Raw genomic sequence first — 7904 nt, 5'->3', positions numbered from 1 at the left:
GTTCTTTGCCAAGCAGAAGCTCTGCAATTTAATGCAATCTCATTTGTCCAACCTTTTTCTGATTTTTTTGTATTTCTGGTTCTTTATTAAGAAAGCTTTAACCTGTGCCAAGAGAAAAAGTGAATAGTCATGAGATATGAAGAAATGCTCAACATTTCTAGCTTTAAAAGAAATGTAAATCAAAACAGCATTCACATTCTACCTCATACCAGTTAGAATGGCCATTATCAAGAAATCTAATAACAACTGATGCTAGAGGGGATGTGTCCCTATTACACTGTTAGTGGGAGTGTAAACTTGTCCAACCACTCTGGAAAGTAGTGTGTTAGATCCTCAAAAACTAAGCATGGAGCTCTGCTAGAACCCAGCAATCCCACTCTGGGCATTTACTCAAATGTCCAGAAACAATGCCATATTAGAGCTACCAGCATAATCATGTTCACTGCAGCTTTATTCACTGTATCTAAGATATGGAACCTGCCCAGATGCTCCTCAGATGAATAGATAAAGAAGATGTGGTATTTATACACAATGGAATTCTATGCTGTCATGAGAAAGAATGGCATTGCCCCATTAGTAAGGAAATAGAAAGACCTGGAAAAAATTGTATTAAGTGAAGTAAGCCAGACCCGAAGAAAGATAGGTATCATGGTATTCTTTTTCTTTTCTTTTCTTTTTATTTTTTTGCCAGTTCTGGGGACTGAACTCAGAACCTCAGCAATGAGGAAAGCACTTGGGCTTTCTTCAAGGCTACAACTCTACCACTTGGGCCACAGCACCATTTCTGGCTTTTTTCTATATATGTAGTACCTAGGAATCAAATCTGAGTCTTTGTGCATGCTAGACAAGCTCTGTAGCAGTAGGCCAAACTCTCAGCCCCTCATGATATTCTTAACAGGAGATCTCACATTTGCTTAATACACATGATGATATTCAACAGTGTATCAACATGAACCCTAAGATATGGAAACAAGAGGTTTTTATTATGTCCTTTAAATAGCTTTTTAATCTTCATTTTCCCCTTCATTTCTCAATTTTCTATATCCTGCGTCTTGTATAGAAGATTATTCAACCAATGGAAGGGAAAGGGAACCACAAAAACAGCAAATGAAAGGAGAAACTAATGCAACAATGATACTCACTTGATACTAGGTTGGATATCAACCATACAATTTGCGGGGAAGGGGAATAGAGAGGGGCAGGGGCGGGGATGAAGGACCGGGTAACATTGTTTAAAAACAAAGGTAGCTTTGCAGAAGCCGCTGTCCTTTGTGATTACCAGCTATCAGCCATAGTCAACCCCACCGTGTTCTTCGACATTGCCGCTGATGGCAAGCCCTTGGACCGCTTCTGCTTCGAGCTATTTGCAAAGTTCCAAAGACAGCAGAAATGTTTCATGCTCTGAGCACTGAAGAGAAAGGATTTGGCTATAAGGATTCCTGTTTTCACAGAATTGTCTCAGGATTCATGTGCCAGGGTGGTGACTTCACATGACACTGGTGGCAAGTCCATCTACGGAGAGAAGTTTGAAGATGAGAATTTCATCCTAAAGCATACAGGTCCTGGAATCTTGTCCATGGCGGTTACTAAACCAAATACAAAAGGTTCCCAGTTTTTTATCCTCACTGTCAAGACTGATTGGTTGGATGGCAAGCATGTGGTCTTTGGGAAGGTGAAAGAAGGCATGGAAGTTGTGGAAGCCATGCAGGGTTTTGGTCTGGGAATGGCAAGACCAGCAAGAAGGTCACCGTTACCAACTGTGGACAACTCTAATACATTTGACTTGGTTTACCTTAACTGTCAGACCATTCCTTCTGTAGCTCAGAAGAGCACCCTTCCACCCTATCTGCTTGCAATATCCTATACTCTTTGTGCTCTCACTGCAGTTCTGTGGGTTCCATGTTTTCCTTACTCCCTTCCAAGTCTAGCTGGATTGCAGAGTTAAGTTTATGATTATAAATAAAAACTAAGTAAACGTTAAAAACAACAACAATAACTGTACTCATTACTATGTAGCTGTAAACACCCTGTGCTCATCAACTTTTCAATAAAGATTATTTTAAAAAGAGAGGAAGGGCTAGGAGTTTGGCCTCGTGGTAGAGGGTTTGCCTAGTATGCCTAAAGTCCCAGGTTCGATTCCTTAGTACCACATATATAGAAAAAGCTGGAAGTGGTGCTGTGAACTCACAATCCTTAGGCAGATCCACTTCTACAAACATAGAAAACAAAATGGATTAATTGCAAAAGAGGTGTTATTTAACTTGTTATGGGAATTGTGAGACAGGATTGGACTTTATACTTTTCAAAGCAAGGTAGAGAGGGAGACTTACTACTACTGCCTTTCATGCATATGGCTCCTATTCTATGATGTGTATCCATACAACAAAAATGCACTGACTTGTCTTTTTATTGATATACATCTCTAGCTGTCACAAATTTCCCAAACTTTTCTTTTGCCAGAAGGCTTGATAGTATAGTATAAGAGGTAACAGTGATATATACTGATCAGTGAAGGAAGATGAAGAATTGTGTACCTGGAGGAGAAACATAAAGTACATTGATTCTCTTATAAATATTTATTGAGCATACACTATATGGCAAGTATTGCTTTAGGTTCTGAGTATACACAAACACACACAACAAAAATATATCCTTCCATAAATTACATTTCTGGTGAGTAGTATAATTAACATGTAAATGTGAAAATAGTGTGTCAAATACTAAATGTTGAATGTTATAGAGAAAAAATAGAACCAGGGAAGGAAGATAAAGTTATTGAAGTTTAAGGTAGGTTCATTTTATAGAAAAGTTTTAAGAATTTCTGATGGATTAGGAGTCATGATTAAGAGATTTCATAGGGCATTCCACTCTGGGAAGAGATTACCTACTATATAATCCTGAGGTTGAAGGGACAACAGGCGTTACAAGGAGCAGACTGATCAAAGCAAAGATAATTTTAAAGCAAGCTATAAAGATAGAAATGACTTTAATTATGTGTGTGATATAATTGACAATACACTACTCAAAAAGGAGATAGAGCTGAGAATGATTGTCCATGCCTGTAATTTCAGCGTTCATGAGGTTGAGTTTGAGGGTAGTCTAGCTATATTGACTGTGTCTCAGACAAATAAACAGAAGAAAGAAGAAAAGAGAAAGAAAGAGAAGAGAGAGAGAGAGAGAGAGAGAGAGAGAGAGAGAGAGAGAGAGAGAGAGAGAGAGAGAGAGAAAGGAATGAAAGAGGCAAGAAGGAAGGAAGGATGGAAGGAAGGAGTAAGGAAAGGAAGGAATGGATGAAGATAGAGGAAAAGAACAAAGAAAATTGGGAAGAGAGACTAACCATAGTCAATAGAAGCCTGATCATTATCTCTTGGTCAGCAGACTGACCATTTGTATCAGAGCTTACCTAGCAGGCCTGAAATTTTTCCTTCTCAAGGACAAGAACTTAGACAAGAAAAAAAAGTGAGTTGTTTTTCCTGCTTTTAGTGAGCTAGGTGAAATATAAAAGAGGAGAATTTGGAGTGTGGCCTCATGATTCTACCCTGCCCCTAATGAGAGTAAACTAGGGTGAAAAAATTGAATGGTCTGTTCTTTTTTTTTTCTTTTTCCTTTGCAGGAGAGGCTGTTTTCTAGAAGTTATCTAGCCTGTAAGCATCCAATTCAAGGCTAAATAGCAAGTGACTCCAATTCAGTGTTACAGAGATTTATTATTTTCAGAGAGCTCAGGATGCTGTGTTTGTGCCTGTATTTGTTACTTTAAAAAATTTATGGCTGTATCCACAAAGAAATAACTCTTTCCATTAATTTTTGGGTTGCTGGGAGAAGGCTCATTCTTCTGCCAGGTCTAATAGCTACCAGAACTTCCTCAGGGCTGGAGGCAAATCATGGCAGGAAGGAGACATTCTACAGAAGACTACAAATCTTATATTCACATCCAGTATGATTCCCCTCCCCCACACCCTATAATCCATGCAGACAGATGTTTGCTCTGGAGCAGTTGTGTATGCTCTGCTTCATCTGGGCCATAACAAGTTCCAGGGAAAGCTGCTGCTCCCTCTGCTATGTGAAAGGCTTCCATGGTTAGTCCATAGTTTGGAAGTGTATTGTGTTTTCTGAAGATCTGTGCTTTTGTAAAATGACTTTGTCAGCTATATGTGGAATCTCTGCCCAGAAATAGAAGTCTCATGCTCAGATCCTAGCAAAATTTCTCCACTGGTTCATTTTCAGTCTTTGCAGATAGAGATGATCAATTTTCGTCATGATATTTCCAAGTGGATTTTCAGAGAGCAAAGCAACAACAGATTGTAGGATTTATGGAAAAATTAATTTTTATTAGGTAACATAATATTTATTAGTGGAAGATTCTATGAACAGAAAATTAATTGTGCTAGAAGCAGAAAAAACACCAGATAAAGAACATTGTATAAGAAAAGACAATGGCCAAGTGCAAATGGCTGATGCCTGTAATCCTAGCTACTCAGGAGTATGAGATCTAAGAATACTGGTTAGAAGACAACATGGCCAAGAAAATCCAGAATGTCCTTACCTCCAATTGATCAGCAAAAAGCTATAAGTAGAGTTCAAGCCCCAAGACAGACAGACAGACAGACAGACACACACACACATACACACACACACACACACACACACACACATGCGCGCGCGCGCGCACACACACAAGAGAGGCAATATATTAACATCTATAAAAAATACCAGAGAAATGTAAATGGTAACATGAGAAAATGATTGAGACAAATTAAATTGTATTTCTGTAGTTTAATAGATGTCAACTGAGTATGTTAATCATCGAGAGAGGGGAGGAGCGGGGAGGGGAAGGGAGGGGAGAGAGAGTATGTGTGTTGGTTCTTTGGCTTGAACTCAATGGCCTAGGTACTATCACGTGCTTTTTTTTTTTGCTCAATGCTGGTACCAACTGAGGTTAAGTCCCATTTCCAGATATTTGATGGTTAACTTGAGATAAAGATCTCATGGACTTTCCTACTTGGGCTGTTATCAAACTGTGATCCTCACATCTTAGCTTCCCGAGTAGCTAGGATTACAGGTGTGAGCTGCTGGTACTTGGCTAATTTATGCTCTTGATACTAACAAAAGCAATCAAGCGCAATAACCTGGAAGGCTAACCAATAGGCATATGCATATAACTTCTGGGGCAAAACCTGATTTACAAATAATTATTTATTATTTCTGTCATCTCATTATTTTTCTATTGAGACTAAGCATCTTAAAACAACTTATTATCTTGAAGAAGTTTAAAAATCATGTCAGTTAATGTATAACTTGGGGCTGGATTTTCAGTGCTAAATTCAAGGAGCATTTTTCTTTTTCTATTTTCAACTATTTATTCACATATAATTTACATTAGGATAATCTCAACACTGAGATAAAAATATTTCAGTGTATAATTTTCACCAATAATCTTTCTTAACCCAGGAAGATTGCATTATTCTTAAGACTTCTTTTTTTTTTTCTTTTTCAGTATTGTGCTCAGGGGTTTAAGTGCCAGGCCCACTCAATGAGTCACATGCCTTAGCTGCACTAAAATCCTTTGAAAAGAATTACAAAGAAAGCAGGGAACATTGTATTCGTCTTTTTCATCTTAATTCATCATCGTGATAGCAAAGGAATCCCAGAGTGCACACATCTTGCTAACCCAGAGGGAAACACCCAGCAGGGAGCAATCTCTCAGTTGGCAGAACCTCAGCATATCACCCCAAAAGGTCAGTGTGTATATTCTGGTTTTTCTCTGGGATAAGACTAGAATGAGTTTTCTTTTTAAAAATTCCCACACTACTTCCCCAATGTTTTCTTTATATTAAATAATTTTCTGGAACTAATTAAAATATGTACATTAATGAAAAACAAAGGAAAAGTGTTGCAGAAATGGCAAAATCCGATGACCAATTCAAAGCTGACAATGGAGAAAAGATTGAGAGAAAAGGGGCAAAAAGTCATATCGAGGTGAAATCGACAGTAGGTGTATGTGACAATAAAGTGGAAATTGAGGAGAAGGCTATCAGTAGGAAGTATAAAAGTTCTCAACAGGCAATTCACCAATTTGGGGAAGAATCAGATAAGGCTGAATAAGCTGAATTCAAGGACCTTGTGATTCTTTGCTGAATAAGGAGTCAAATGTTCTTTCTTTGTTTCTTTGCTTCTTTCTTTCATTCATGTTTTTGCATATATTTTTATTGTAATTAATAGAAGAGTTACATTATATTCACCAGATAGAAAGCGCATTACTTCACATACATTGATACCCTTTCTCATGTCTTAGTCCCCATTTCCCTCCCCCCATCCCCACCCCTCATCTTGTTTTCCTCCCTTCCCTATCCAACTTCAACTAACTTTGAACTCTGGCCTTGTTGTTGTCCCTGAGCTCTTCAGCTCTAGGCTACCAACCTACCCCTTGAGTCTCAGCCCCACTTCTGGTTTTCTAGTGATTAATAGGAGATAAGTCTCATGTTCTTTAGTGCCCAGGCTGGCTTTGAACTGCAATCCTCAGTTCTCCTCCTGAGTAGCGAGGATTACAGGCAAGAACCACCATGCCAGTCAATGACAAACAAATTTTCAATGGATGGTTTCTCTTATGATTTTAGTGAATTACTATATTGTTTTATGGAGTGAGACTTGACGGCATCCATTTTCATATATAACAGTAACATGATGGCTGCTAGACTGGCTAAAGCATACGTAATTGTCTTGGTCAGATTTGGTTAAATATGGCCTAAAAATGAAAGATGAGAACTTAATAAGAAAGAAAGCAATAAAATAAAGTGTAGAAAAGAGTGAATTAACAATATGGTCCTCAAGCTGTATGCAGCATTTGCTGCCTATGTTATACTTTGTCTTTTGCCCATATAAATGCTACTGAATCAATTTTTTAAATCTCTGTTCCCTTGTTAATTTGTTAAAAGCTTATGTCACTTGACATTACTCCAAATATGATGTCCAGTGAAAATCTAATTCTCCATAAAAGGAATAACAACACTGGCAAAAATGCTCAAAAGCAACTTTTTCAGGTTGTTAGAGAGAAATAAAAGGTTTATAAGTAAATACTAAAACTAAACAAAACAAAACAGAGTTTGTGTGCTTTTTAGTTTCCCCTTCTCATTCCCATTTTCACAGATATCTGTAGCTTAGAAAAACCTGCAGGCTTTAAGTTATAGTGGGCATGAAATCTCGATGCCTAGCAGTGACAGGAGGAGATCAACTGGATTTAGAACTCCTCAAAGTCCTCAGCTTCACAATGTGATCAGACAGACAAGAAAATGTTTTAGTGATGGAATTGTCAGTGTAGGCTGGGGATATAGCTTGTCTAGAATATGCAAAATCCTGAGTTCAACTCCCAGCACCCTGCCCCCCAACACATAGGTCAAGGTAGGACAGGGTTTATAGCTCAATGACAGAATACTTGTCTAGCAAGCAAACAAGCTTTGGTATCATTCTTCCACATAAAAAATGATAGGGGCAGTCAGTATAAATGGAAGACATAATAAAATAATCATAAACATGCATGCATCTAAATATGACACAAAATTGGAAGAAATGACAGGAAAAAATTATTTTTAAAAGTGATAGAGTAGATCCTTTTCTGGTTCGTAAGCACATGATCGGGTGCTTGCATGACACATGCCTCCCCCAAACATTGTTATGACATGGACATATTATATATCTGAGGCCTAAAGAGAAAAAGAAAAAAGTGGTGATATGGTAGACAAATGAAGAGCAAGAAAGTAGTTGTGAATTACAATAAAAATCAATTAGATTGGATGAATGTCCATAGGCAATACTTACGTAAATGACAGAATGCGGTCTTTCTCAAAGACATATAGAACAAATTTAAAAGGATTGTATTCATGCAAACTCTTTCTTCAGGCAATAATGGA

The 7904-nt window shown here is 37.9% G+C and overlaps 2 pseudogenes; both read left to right on the top strand.

Annotated features, from left to right (window-relative positions):
- Positions 1 to 1467: 1467 nt before the first annotated feature.
- On the top strand, positions 1468 to 1773 carry LOC150048529 (peptidyl-prolyl cis-trans isomerase A pseudogene; annotated as a pseudogene).
- Positions 1774 to 7601: 5828 nt separating this feature from the next.
- Positions 7602 to 7696, top strand: LOC150048528 (small nucleolar RNA U13; annotated as a pseudogene).
- Positions 7697 to 7904: the final 208 nt, after the last annotated feature.

This window comes from Megascapheus bottae, chromosome 21 (assembly GCF_031878675.1).
Source record: "Megascapheus bottae isolate mThoBot1 chromosome 21, mThoBot2.hap1, whole genome shotgun sequence".
Taxonomy (NCBI): domain Eukaryota; kingdom Metazoa; phylum Chordata; class Mammalia; order Rodentia; family Geomyidae; genus Megascapheus; species Megascapheus bottae.
This window is presented reverse-complemented; position numbering and strand designations above follow the sequence as displayed.